This window comes from Hyla sarda, unplaced genomic scaffold, assembly GCF_029499605.1.
Source record: "Hyla sarda isolate aHylSar1 unplaced genomic scaffold, aHylSar1.hap1 scaffold_237, whole genome shotgun sequence".
Lineage (NCBI taxonomy): Eukaryota > Metazoa > Chordata > Amphibia > Anura > Hylidae > Hyla > Hyla sarda.
The window spans coordinates 313,215-328,249 of record NW_026609054.1 but is presented as its reverse complement, the minus strand read 5'-3'; the positions used below and the strand labels follow the sequence as shown (position 1 = coordinate 328,249).

General features: G+C 35.9%; 1 protein-coding gene across 1 annotated transcript in view; it reads right to left on the bottom strand.

Annotated features, from left to right (window-relative positions):
• Positions 1–15,035, bottom strand: part of LOC130322638 (transient receptor potential cation channel subfamily M member 2-like) — a 285,004-nt gene that overhangs the window by 57,964 nt on the left and 212,005 nt on the right. The gene's annotated exons all lie outside the window — the stretch shown is intronic.

Sequence of the window (15,035 nt, the reverse complement as noted above, 5' to 3'; positions counted from 1 at the left end):
GCGGTGATGCCCTGTATTAACCCTTCAGACGCAGCGATCAAAGCTGACCGCCGCGTCTGAAGCGAAAGTGACACTAACCCGGCTGCAGCGGGAGGGACCTTACCTGCCTCCTCGGTGTCTGCTCCGTGCCGAGATTGGGTTTGAGCACCTCCAGCCATTTGAGACCACGTTTTTTGTTGTTGTTTGCAAATTTATACTTGGAGGTGTGTAAACTCCATATGTTAATGCGCCTTGAACATTTTCCAGGCAGCATTAGGGTTGCACCTGTGAGGCCGGCACCTATATCAGCCAACTTGGGTTGGGTTTGTAGCCTCCTCCCCCCTTCCATTGTATGTGCTCAGTCACGCTGGAGGGAACTGGGAGAAGGCTACATGTCGACCTAGTGCTGCTGTAATTGCCCACTGGCCCCTGGTTTTTGCTTATCACGCACAGGTAGGTTAGCGTTAGGTCCCGTGCCATCTGAGAAACCTTGGCATTGGTGTGCGGGCTCTGGTGTGTCCTTAATATAAGGATACACTGTCTCAATTTTAACATCAGTGTTGAGGGATTAGCCAATGTCACTGTATACATCTACCACAGTAGTGCACCTACATTTCTGTATTGTATTCCATGCCGAGATCCCCTGCATTGCTGGCGCTCTCCTTCATTGTCATCACGTCGTCGCGCACGCCGCCCCGCATGCCGCCCAATAGGAGCGGCGTGCGTAGCGGCGTGCATAGTGACGTGCATAGCAACGTGATGGCGGCGACGGAGAGCGAGGATAGTGGGCAGCAGAGACATTCCGGAGCGACGGGGACGCGGCGACAGTGATGGAGGGCGACATCCAGGGCAGCGGTGACCAGCGGTGATGGGTCCGGAGCGGCGTGGACATGTGAGTATTACCTCCTATACCAGTGGTCTTCAACCTGCGGACCTCCAGATGTTGCAAAACTACAACTCCCAGCATGCCCTGACAGCCTATACAGTTTGTATAGTTTATACCATTTATACAGGTTATTTGGTGTTATAGTTTTATACAGTTTGTATAGTTTATACCATTTATACAGATTATTTGGTGTTATAGTTTTATACAATAATATATAATAATCTGTATAAATGGTATAAACTATACAAACTGTATAAAACTATAACAACAAATAATCTGTATAAATGGTATAAACTATACAAACTGAATAAAACTATAACAACAAATAATCTGTATAAATGGTATAAACTATACAAACTGTATAAAACTATAACAACAAATAATCTGTATAAATGGTATAAACTATACAAACTGAATAAAACTATAACAACAAATAATCTGTGTAAATGGTATAAACTATACAAACTGTATAAAACTATAACAACAAATAATCTATATAAATCATATAAACTATACAAACTGAATAAAACTATAACAACAAATAATCTGTATAAATGGTATAAACTATACAAACTGTATAAAACTATAACAACAAATAATCTGTATAAATGATATAAACTATACAAACTGAATAAAACTATAACAACAAATAATCTGTATAAATGGTATAAACTATACAAACTGTATAAAACTATAACAACAAATAATCAGTATAAATGATATAAACTATACAAACTGTATAAAACTATAACAACAAATAATCTGTATAAATGATATAAACTATACAAACTGTATAAAACTATAACACCAAATAATCTGTATAAATGGTATAAACTATACAAACTGTGAAAAACGATAGCACCAAATAATCTATATAAATCGTATAAACTATACAAACTGTATAAAACTATAGCACCAAATAATCTGTATAAATGGTATAATCTATAAAACTGTATAAAACTATAACAACAAATAATCAGTATAAATGATATAAACTATACAAACTGTATAAAACTATAACAACAAATAATCTGTTTAAATGATATAAACTATACAAACTGTATAAAACTATAACAACAAATAATCAGTATAAATGATATAAACTATACAAACTGTATAAAACTATAACAACAAATAATCTGTTTAAATGATATAAACTATACAAACTGTATAAAACTATAACAACAAATAATCAGTATAAATGATATAAACTATACAAACTGTATAAAACTATAACACCAAATAATCTATATAAATCGTATAAACTATACAAACTGTATAAAACTATAACACCAAATAATCTGTTTAAATGATATAAACTATACAAACTGTATAAAACTATAACAACAAATAATCAGTATAAATGATATAAACTATACAAACTGTATAAAACTATAACACCAAATAATCTGTATAAATGGTATAAACTATACAAACTGAATAAAACTATAACACCAAATAATCTGTATAAATGATATAAACTATACAAACTGTATAAAACTATAACAACAAATAATCAGTATAAATGATATAAACTATACAAACTGTATAAAACTATAGCACCAAATAATCTGTATAAATAGTATAAACTATACAAACGGTATAAAACGATAGTATTAAATAATCTATATAAATCGTATAAACTATACAAACTGTATAAAACTATAGCACCAAATAATTTGTATAAATGGTATACACTATACAAACTGTATAAAACTATAACACCAAATAATCTGTATAAATGGTATAAACTATACAAACGGTATAAAACGATAGCACCAAATAATCTATATAAATCGTATAAACTATACAAACTGTATAAAACTATAACACCAAATAATCTGTATAAATGGTATAAACTATACAAACTGTATAAAACTATAGCACCAAATAATCTGTATAAATCATATAAACTATACAAACTGTATAAAACTATAACACCAAATAATCTGTATAAATGGTATAATCTATAAAACTGTATAAAACTATAGCACCAAATAATCTGTAAATGATATACATTTTTAAATTGTATAAAACTAAAGCGCCAAATAATCGCTATGAATGAAATAAACTATAAAACTGTTTAAAGCTAAAGCACCAACCAAAAAATCTGTATAAATCCTATAAATGATATAAACTGTATAAAACTATAGAATCTCAACTCAGTAAGGATTTATGAGGCTAGGTTTCCACTTGTTTTTTTTGTACACCTAAAAAAAACGCCAGAAAAACTGCCATGGGTTTTTCCTGAGTTTTGGCAGTTTTTCTGGCGTTTTTTCTGGCGTTTTCCCTGGTGTGTGGAAACAGACAGTTTTGTCCCCTGTGGCAGTATTTTCACTGTCTTCAGGTACCACTCAGTGGGTTGGATGCTGAGCGCCCGGTCCACAGAGTGTAAGGAGATGAGGAGGGATGTACAGCATCACTACTCACCTCCCCCGGCCGTATAGTATACAGGGGGCATAGTGTACCCGTATATACTATACAGGAGTCGGGAATCCTGTCACCAGACTGACAGGACTCCCTGCTCCTATAGCCCCTTTGGGCGGTATACAGAATATACAGCTATCTATAGATAGCTGTATATAATGTATACAGAACAGGAGGTCCACTTACCTCCCTTGTTTCTGTCACCGCCGCTCCGTTTAGCTCCGCCCCTAATGATGATGCCATTAGGGGGCGGAGCTACAGACGGGATTCAGGCTAGTCTGAAGCTCTGTTCACATTGTCCGTTTTGGTTAATGGGAACATACCCTTCTGCCAGTGTCTTCCCAGACAGGGAGACTCCAGCTGTTGCTAAACTACAACTACCAGCATGCCCAGACAGCCAAAGGCTGTCTGGGCATGCTGGGAGTTTTAGTTTTGCACCAATTGGATGCTCCCTGTTTAGGTAGACATTGCATTATGGGCGCTCTCCCCTGCAGAGAGCGCAAAAAATGTCCTAACCCATTTTTTTTGTTTGTTTTTTCTTCTCGTTTCAGATCCGTGTATGCAGAGGATTACGACGGATTCGATGGATTACGACGGAAGAACTTGATTTATTTAATTTTAATAAAATGGTTAATGAGGGCTGTGGGGGAGTGTTTTTTTAAATTAAATAATTTTTCCAATGTCTTGTGTATTTTTTTATTGAATATTCAGGCTTAGTAATGGAGGCTGTCTAATAGACGGAATCCATTACTAAGCCGGGGCTTAGCGTTAGCCCCAAAAATAGCTGGCGCTAACCCCCAATTATTACACCGGTACCCACTGCCACAGGGGTGCCGGGAAGAACCGGTACCAACAGGCCCGGAGCATCAAAAATGGCGCTCCTGGGCCTAGGTGGTAACAGGCTGGCGTTATTTAGGCTGGGGAGGGCCAGTAACAATGGTCCTCACCCACCCTGGTAACGTCAGGCTGTTGCTGCTTTGTTGGTATCTGGCTAATACTGAATATACAGGGAACCCTATGCGTTCATTTTTTCATAAATAAAAAAAAGAATTAAAAAAAAAATGCATAGGGTTCCCCCTATTTTCAGCTGAGGCTAGGTTTCCACTTGTTTTTTTTTTTTGACAAAAATGCCAATAAAAACGCCCATTCTGCCGCATGTCGTCTTTTTCGTGAAAAAACGCTGCGGCCAGATGTTAGCTGCAAGTCAATAGTAAACTGCAAAATGCCAAATCTACTTGGCGTTTTCAGTTTGGCATTTTTTTTAATCCTTTTGGCGTTTTTGGGCTCCTTGGCAGTTTTTAAAAAAACTGGGAAATCTTGGCATTTTTCTCCCATAGAAGTCTATGGGAGTGAAAAAACGCCAAGAAAAACGCCATGTGGGTTTTAAATTTGGCATTTTTTCAGGTGGTTTTTATTCTCTTTTGGACTTTAGCGATCCAAAAAAGTGTTGAAGATACCTTTTTTATTAAAATTTAGTAGGGTACCATTAAAAAATAATAATAAAAAAGATACAGTAGTGATGGAAAAATTGTATTTAACGAAATTTATCTTTTTTATAACAAAATTTTAATTCATTTTTAAACAGGGATCAATTTATGTGGGCGGATAAAGCACTAAAAATGTAGCCTACAATAATAAAAATGTAGTGCATCTGTTTCACTTTTAATTTTTTTTTAATTTTTTAGGTAGTACTACTACTCCCAGCATGGAACTCACTGTTCCATGATGAGAGTAGTAGTTACCTGTACTAATTGACAGATCGCCAGGGTCCCTTGCGATCCTGTATAATGTATAGATGCGCCCGCTCTTCCATGGTCCCCTGCACTCACGTATATATACACACATTCATATTTCCCGCAGGGATCTGTGATTGGTCAGATGGTTCCAGCCAATCACAACTCTGCGGGAAATATGAATATGTGTATATATACGTCAGTGCAGGGAACCATAGAAGAGCAGCCACCTGTATCTATACATTATACAGGAGGATCACAGCGGGTGTCAGGAGGAGGGACACTCGCTGCGATCTGTCTATTAATGCAGGTACTACAGCTCCCAGCAGAGTGTGCTCCATGTTGGGAGTAGTAGTACCTGCAGTAAGGGACAGATCACAGTTGTTGTCACTCCTCTTGACACCCGCTGCGATCCTCCTGTATAATGTATGGATGCGGCGGCCACTCTTCTATGGTCCCCTGCACTCACGTATATATACACATATTCATATTTCCCGCAGGGATCTGTGATTGGTCAGATGGTTCCAGCCAAACACAACTCTGCGGGAAATAGGAATATGTGTATATATACGTCAGTGCAGGGAACCATAGAAGAGCAGCCGCCCGTATTTATACATTATACAGGAGGATCACAGCGGGTGTCAGGAGGAGTGACACTCGCTGCAATATGTCTATTAATGCAGGTACTACAGCTCCCAGCAGAGTGTGCCACATGTTGGGAGTAGTAGTACCTGCAGTAAGGGACAGATTACAGCGGATGTCACTCCTCTTGACACCCGCTGCGATCCTCCTGAAGTGACTGTCGGGATCAGCTGTGCTCAAGGCTACAGAGCCGGGAGAACAGCTGACGCTGAGCCGTAGGTATACATCGTATATATATACTGCCCAGCAACAACTTACAGTGAGCCTGCAATGTGTTTCACATTGCTGGCTCACTTAACCCCTTGCTGAGCTGTGCGCTAAGCCAGCCTGGCAAGGAAAAAGTTAACTTACACTGCTGTACAGTGTAGGTTAACCCTTTTGGTGGTATACACTATATACAGCTATCTATATATAGCCGTATATAGTATATACAGAAGATGGAGAAGTCCCCTTATCTCCGTCCAGTCCCCGCGGGTCCGTGTAGCTCCGCCCCTAGTGATGATGTCATTAGGGGCGGAGCTACAGACACAATCCAGGCTGGCAAGGGTATAAGGCTCTGTTAACATTGTCCTTATTGGATAACGTGAACCCTTCTGCCAGTGTCTACCCAGACAGGGAGACTCCAGCTGTTGCTAAACTACAACTCCCAGCATGCCCAGACAGTCAAAGGCTGTCTGGGCATGCTGGGAGTTGTAGTTTTGCATCAATTGGATGCTCCCTGTTTAGGTAGACATTGCATGATGGGCGCTCTCCCCTTCAGAGAGCGCAAAAAATGTCCTAACCATTTTTTTGTGTTTTTTTTTCTTTCTTCTCGTTTCAGACACGGATGCAGAGGATTACGATGGATTCGAAGGATTACGACGGATTAACTTAATTTTTTATATTTTAATAAAATGGTTAACGAGGGCTGTGGGGGAGTGTTTTTTAAAATAAAATAATTTTTCCAATGTGTTGTGTTTTCTTTTTTATTGAATATTCAGGCTTAGTTATGGAGGCTGTCTAATAGACAGAATCCATTACTAAGTCAGGGCTTAGCGTTAGCCCCAAAAACAGCTGGCGCTAACCCCCAATTATTACCCCGGTACCAACAGGCTCGGAGCGTCAAAAATGGCGCTCCTGGGCCTAGGCGGTAACAGGCTGGCATTATTTATGCTGGGGAGGGCCAGTAACAATGGTCCTTGCCCACCCTGGTAACGTCAGGCTGTTGCTGCTTGGTTGGTATCTGGCTGATACTGAAAATAGAGGGAACCCTATGTATTTTTTTTTCTTTTTTTTTAAATTTATTTATGAAAAAAAAAACGCATAGGGTTCCCTGTATATTCAGTATCAGCCAGGTACTAACAAAGCAGCAACAGCCTGACGTTACCAGGGTGGTCGACCATTGTTACTGGCCCTCCCCAGCCTAAATAACGCCAGCCTGTTACCGCCTAGGCCAAGGAGCACCATTTTTGATGCTCCAGGCCTGTTGGTACCGGCTCTTCCCGACACCCCTGTGGCGGAGGGTACAGGGGTAATAATTGGGGGTTAGCGCCAGCTGTTTTTGGGGCTAACGCTAAGCCCCGGCTTAGTAATGGATTCCATCTATTAGATAGCCTCCATTACTAAGCCTGAATATTCAATTAAAAAAAGACACAACACATTGGAAAAATTATTTTATTTTAAAAAACACTATCCCACAGTCCTCGTTAACCATTTTTTTTAAATTAAAAAAAATTAAGTTCATCCGTCGTAATCCATCGAATCCGTCTTAATCCTCTGCATACCCGGATCTGAAATGAGAAGAAAAAAAATACACAAAAAAAATGGGTTAGGACATTTTTTGCGCTCTCTGCAGGAGAGATCGCCCATAATGCAATGTCTACCTAAACAGGGAGCATCCAATTGGTGCAAAACTACCACTCCCAGCATGCCCAGACAGCCTTTGGCTGTCTGGGCATGCTGGGAGTTGTAGTTTAGCAACAGCGGGAGTCTCCTTGTCTGGGTAGACACTGGCAGAAGGATCTGTTCCCATTATCAAAAACGGACAATGTGAACAGAGCTTCAGACTAGCCCGAATACTGTCTGTAGCTCTGCCCCCTAATGGCATCATCACTAGGGGGCGAAGCTACACGGACCGGCGGTGACAGAAATGAGGGAGGTAAATGGACCTCCTGTTCTGTATACACTATATACAACTATCTATAGATACACTATGCACTCCTGTATACTATATGGCCGGGGGAGGTGAGTAGTGATGCTGTACATCCCTCCTCATCTCCTTACACTCTGTGGACCGGGCGCTCAACATCCGACCCACAGAGTGGTACCTGAAGACAGTGAAAAAACTGCCACAGGGGACAAAACTGGCTGTTTCCACACACCAGGGAAAACGCCAGAAAAAACGCCAGAAAAACTGCCAAAACTCAGGAAAAACCTGTGGCAGTTTTTCTGGTGTTTTTGCTGGCGTTTTTTTAGGTGTACAAAAATAACCAAGTGGAAACCTAGCCTTAGGGATATAGGTTGAACTTGATGGACTCTGGTCTTTTTTCAACCTTATGAACCATGTTACTATGTAACCAAATAGTATGGATAAATGATATCAACTATACAAACTGTGTAAACTATAAAACTATAACACCAAATAATTTGTATAAATGATATAAACTATACAAACTGTACAAACTAAAAAAAATGTATAAAACTATAACATCAAATAATCTGAATAAATTAAACTATAAAAATGTATAAAACTATAACACCAAATAATCCGTATAAATCATATAAACTATATACACTGTATAAAACTATATCATCAAATAATCTGTAATAATCTGTATGAATGATATAAATTATATAAACTGTATAAAACTATAGAACCAAATAGTATGGATAAATTATATAAACTGTGTAAACTATAAAACTAGAACACCAAATCATTTGTATAAATTATATATACTATAAAACTGTATAATACTATAACACCAAATAATCTGTATAAACTATACAAACTGTGCAAACTAAAAAAAAACTGTGTATAAAACAATAACATCAAATAATCTTAATAAATTAAACTATAAAAATGTATAAAACTAACACCAAATAATCCGTATAAATGATATAAACTATAAAACTGTATAAAACTATAGCACTAACTAACTTGTAAAAATTATATAAACGATACAAACTGTGTAAATTTAAAAACTGTATAATACTATAACACCAAATAATCTGTATAAACTATACAAACTGTGCAAACTAAAAAAAAACTGTGTATAAAACAATAACATCAAATAATCTTAAAAAATTAAACTATAAAAATTTATAAAACTAACACCAAATAATCCGTATAAATGATATAAACTATAAAACTGTATAAAACTATAGCACTAAATAACTTGTATAAATTATATAAACGATACAAACTGTGTAAATTTAAAAACTGTATAAAACTATAACACCAAATAATCTGAATAAGGCTAAATTTCCACTTGTTTTTTTTCTGGCAGTTTTTGGATATCTGTCACTGCAGTTTTGGAGCCAAAGCCAGAAGTGTATTCAAAAGGAATAGGGTATATAAAGGAAGGACTTACATGTCTGCTCCCTTATGGATCCACTTCTTACTTTGGCTCAAAAACTGCCAGAAAAAAAAACAAGTGGAAATTTAGCCTAAATGATATAGGTTTATACAGATTTTATAATTTATATAATTTATACAGATTGTATAAGACTATATTGCCAAATAATCATAAAATCTGTATAAACCTATATGATTTATACAGATTATTTGGTGTTATAGTTTTATACAGTTTTATAGTTTATACCATTTATACAGTTTATTTGGTTGGTGCTTTAGTTTTATACAGTTTTATAGTTTATATAATTAATAGAAATTATTTGGTGTTATAGTTTTATAGTTTACAGAGTTTGTATAGTTTATATAATTTAGGCCGAGTCTCCACTGAGTAATTTTTTGCAAAAACGCTGTTAAAAACGCCCATTTTGCCGCATGGCGGCTTTTTTTTGCGAAAAAACGCTGCGGCCAGATGTTAGCTGTAAGTCTATAGGAAACTGCAGAAACCCTTATCCACTTGGCGTTTTTGAGTTTGGCATTTTTTTAATCCTTTTGGTGTTTTTTAGTAATTTTAGTCAAAAACTTTGGATTTAAAAAAATGTCTGCTTGCTGAGGGTCTGGTGTTTTTTTCGCAAAAACGTTGCGTTTTTCCCCCATAGAAGTCTGTAGGAGTGCAAAAACGCAAAGAAAAACGCTATGTGGGTTTTAACTTTGGCGTTTTTGCAGGCAGTTTTTAATCTTTTTTGGACTTTAACGATCCAAAAAAGTGAGGGAGATACCTTTTTTATTTAAATTTCATAGGGTAACATAAAAAAAATTATAAAAAATATAAATTAGTGTTAGAAAAAATTGTATATTTAATAAAAACGAAATGTATATTTTTTTTATAAAGAAATTTTATTTAATTTTGAAACAGTAAGCAATTTATGTGGGCGGGCAGGGCACTAAAATGTATCCGAAAATTATAAAAATATAGTGTATGTGAGTTTCTTTAACTTTTTTATTCATTTTTAGGTAGTACCACTACTCCCAGCATGGACCACACTGTTCCATGGTAGGAGTAGTAGTACTTTGACTCACTGTCAGATTGCCCCGGCTGTCACATTTGTCAGCCGCGGTGATCCTCCAGTATACTGTATAGGCTGGCCGCTCTCCTCTGGTCCCCTGTACTGCCGTATATTTACTAATATTCATATTTCCCGCTGAGATGTGATTGGTCAGAGGGTTCTAGCCAATCCCAAATGTCTGGGAAATATGATTATTAGGACATATACGGCAGGGACCTTAGATGAGCGGCCGGCCGGCTGCATCTATACTTTATACAGGATGATTGCAGCTGATGTCTAGAGTGACATCAGCTGTGATAATTTCTACTACTACTCCCAACATGGAGCACACACTGCTCCATGATGGGAGCTGTAGTACCTGCATTAATAGATCGCAACAAGCGTCGCCTCTGTAAAAGTACTACAGCTCCCATCATGGAGCACAGTGTGCTCCATGTTGGGAGTAGTAGTAGAAATGATCACAGCTGATGTCACTTTAGACATCAGCTGCGATCATCCTGTATAAAGTATAGATGCAGCCGGCCGGCCGCTCATCTAAGGTCCCTGCCGTATATGTCCTAATATTCATATTTCCCAGACATTTGTGATTGGCTAGAACCCTCTGGCCAATCACATCTCAGAAGGGAAATATGAATATTAGTAAATATACGGCAGTACAGGGGACCAGAGAATAGCGGCCAGCCTATACAGTATACTGGAGGATCACCGCGGCTGACAAATGTGACAGCCGGGGCAATCTGACAGTGAGTCAAAGTACTACTACTCCTATCATGGAACAGTGTGTTCCCTGATGGGAGTAGTAGTACTACCTACAAAATGTTAAAAATAAAGGTTAAAAAGTAAAAAAAAAAAACACAAATACACTTTATTAAACACATTATTAAAAACATACTTTTTTTTTACATCCCTACAGCATCCTTTTTTTTTTTTTTTTTTTGGTACCCAACAAGGGTACAAAAAAAAGCCAAAGTGCAAAAAAAAACCTATTTCCACATAAAGCCTCAAACGCAAGAAAAAACACCAGAAAAAAAAGCCAAGAACACAGGGCAAAAAACTCAGTGGAGACCCAGCCTTATACAGATTATTTGGTGGTATAGTTTTATGCAGTTTTACACAGATTACACATTTTGTATAAATTATATAATTTGTATAGATTATTTGATGTCATTGGTTTATACCGTTTTATAGTTTATATAATTTATACAGATTATTTGGTGTTATAGTTTTATACAGTTTTATAGTTTATATAATTTATACTGATTATTTGGTGTTATAGTTTTGTACAGTTTTATAGTTTATATAATTTATACAGATTATTCGGTGTTACAGTTTTATACAGTTTTATAGTTTATATAATTTAAACAGATTATTTGGTGCTATAGTTTTGACAGTTTTATAGTTTATACCATTTATACAGATTATTTGGTGTTATAGTTTTATACAGTTTTATTGTTTATACCATTTATACAGATTATTTGGTGTTATAGTTTTATACAGTTTTATAGTTTATATAATTTAAACAGATTATTTGGTGCTATAGTTTTGACAGTTTTATAGTTTAAATAATTTATACTGATTATTTGGTGTTATAGTTTATATAATTTATACACAGATTATTTGGCATTATAATTTTATACAGTTTTTATAGTTTATATAATTTATACAGATTACAGGGGTCCCTCAACATATGATGGTAATTCGTTCCAAACGAGCCATCGTTTGTCGAATCCATCGTAAATTGAGGGATTCGTGCAATGTAAAAAAGTAAAGTCATACTCACCTGTCCCCGCCACTCCGGACTGCTTCCCGCCGCTCCCGATGGTGTCCCCGCCGCTCCCGATGGTGTCCCTGGGCCTCCGCTGGGCTCTTCTGGTCTTCTCCGGTCCTCCGCTGTCTTCTATGGTCCTCCGCTGTCTTCGGCAAGGCCTTACTGGGCCTACGTAGCGATGTCATTATGTCACTGCTTACGCCATTCCTATGGGATGACGGGACGTCGTGCGCAGCTTCTTATTGACGTCACCAGAGAGGGCCGAGAAGACACCGGAGGACAAGCGCTGGACCCGAAGGGCACCCGGAGCATCGTGGAGGAGTAAGTAATACTTACCGCACCACACGGGGAACATTAAGCTGCTATCCGGCAGCAGCTTAAGCATTTTGAGTTCAAAAATGTAGTGTTTCACATGGACTGGCGCTGTGCACGAGGAGAAATGATAAGATAACTGGAATAAATCCCAGCACTCACTCTTCGTATCATGCAGAATGGATTTTTATTAACGCAATTTGCGTTAATAAAAATCCATTCTGCATGATATGAAGAGTGAGTGCCGGGATTTATTCCAGTTAGCTTAGGCATTTTGCGCTGCCGGATAGCACTTAATGCGATGGCCCCGACATAAAAAAGCATTGTATGTCGATGCTGACATCGACATGCGATGGCCTCCGAGATCATATGTCGGGGCCATCGTATATCGGGGGTCACTGTATTTGGTGTTATATTTATATACAGTTTATGTAGTTTATATAATTTATACAGATTATTTGGTGTTATAGTTATATACAGTTTGTATAGTTTATATAATTTTTACAGATTATTCAGTGTTAAAAGTTTCTACAGATTTTATAATTTAAATAATTTATACATACGGTGTCCATTTTAGTCGTTAGCTGTAACTCCGTCCTCCGTCAGGTGAAACGGCGTCCCACCTCCTCCCTCACACCAATCGTCATAATCCTTCAGCCACAACTTCCTCATCCGAAACTCCCTCGTCCAAATCGCCGTCATGCCTCAGACGATTCTACATCAGACGCAATTTCCTGCCGCATAGCAGCGCCAACGCTGCCCAGCGTGTATAGCAGAGTTGAAACTGTGAAACTTGCACGTGTACTACAGATACTACATGAAGGTTTTTCATCTGAGGGATGACGGAGTTTCGGATGAGAGACTTTAGGATGACAAAGAAGGGAGTAGCGGCTGATGCCTGACAGAGATTGGCCCGAGGGAGGAGGCGGGACGCTGTTTCACCTAACGGAGGACGGAGTTACAGCTGACTACTGACGATGTCCTAAAATGGACACCGTATATAGAGAATATTTTGTGTTATAATTGTATACATCTTTATACAGATTACAGTTTGTACAGTTTATAAATTTTATATAGATTATTCGATGTCATAGGTTTATACAGATTTTGTAATTTATGACATCGAATAATCTATATAAATTATATAAACTGTACAAACTGTAATCTGTATAAAACTGTATAAAACTATAACGCAAATTAATCTGTATAAATTATTTAAATGATAAAATCTGTATAAAATGTTAACACTGAATAATCTGTACAAATTATATAAACTATACAAATTGTATAAAACACTGAATAATCTGTATAAATTATATAAACTATACAAACTGTATAAAACACTGAATAATCTGTATAAATTATATAACCTACACAAATTGTATAAAAGACTGAATAATCTGTACAAATTATATAAACTATACAAACTGTATAAAACACTGAATAATCTGTATAAATTATATAAACTATACAAACTGTATAAAACCCTGAAGAATCTGTATAAATTATATAAACTATACAAACTGTAGAAAACACTGAATAATCTGTATAAATTATATAACCTATACAAATTGTAGAAAACACTGAATAATCTGTATAAATTATATAAACTATACAAACTGTATAAAACACTGAATAATCTGTATAAATTATATAAACTATACAAACTGTATAAAACACTGAATAATCTGTATAAATTATATAAACTATACAAACTGTATAAAACATTGAATAATCTGTATACATTATACAACCTATACAAACTGTATAAAACACTGAATAATCTGTATACATTATACAACCTATACAAACTGTATAAAACACTGAATAATCTGTATAAATTATATAACCTATACAAACTGTGTAAAACACTGAATAATCTGTATAAATTATATAAACTATACAAACTGTATAAAACACTGAATAATCTGTATAAATTATATAAACTATACAAACTGTATAAAACACTGAATAATCTGTATAAATTATATAAACTATACAAACTGTATAAAACATTGAATAATCTGTATACATTATACAACCTATACAAACTGTATAAAACACTGAATAATCTGTATAAATTATATAAACTATACAAACTGCATAAAACACTGAATAATCTGTACAAATTATATAAACTATACAAACTGTATAAAACACTGAATAATCTGTATAAATTATATAAACTATACAAACTGCATAAAACACTGAATAATCTGTATAAATTATTTAACCTATACAAACTGTATAAAACACTGAATAATCTGTATAAATTATATAACCTATACAAACTGTATAAAACACTGAATAATCTGTATAAATTATATAACCTATACAAATTGTATAAAACACTGAATAATCTGTATAAATTATATAAACTATACAAACTGTATAAAACACTGAATAATCTGTATAAATTATATAACCTATACAAATTGTATAAAACACTGAATAATCTGTACAAATTATATAAACTATACAAACTGTATAAAACACTGAATAATCTGTATAAATTATATAAACTATACAAACTGCATAAAACACTGAATAATCTGTATAAATTATATAAACTATGCAAACTATATAAAACACTGAATAATCTGTACAAATTATATAAACTATACAAACTGTATAAAACACTGAATAATCTGTATAAATTATATGACCTATA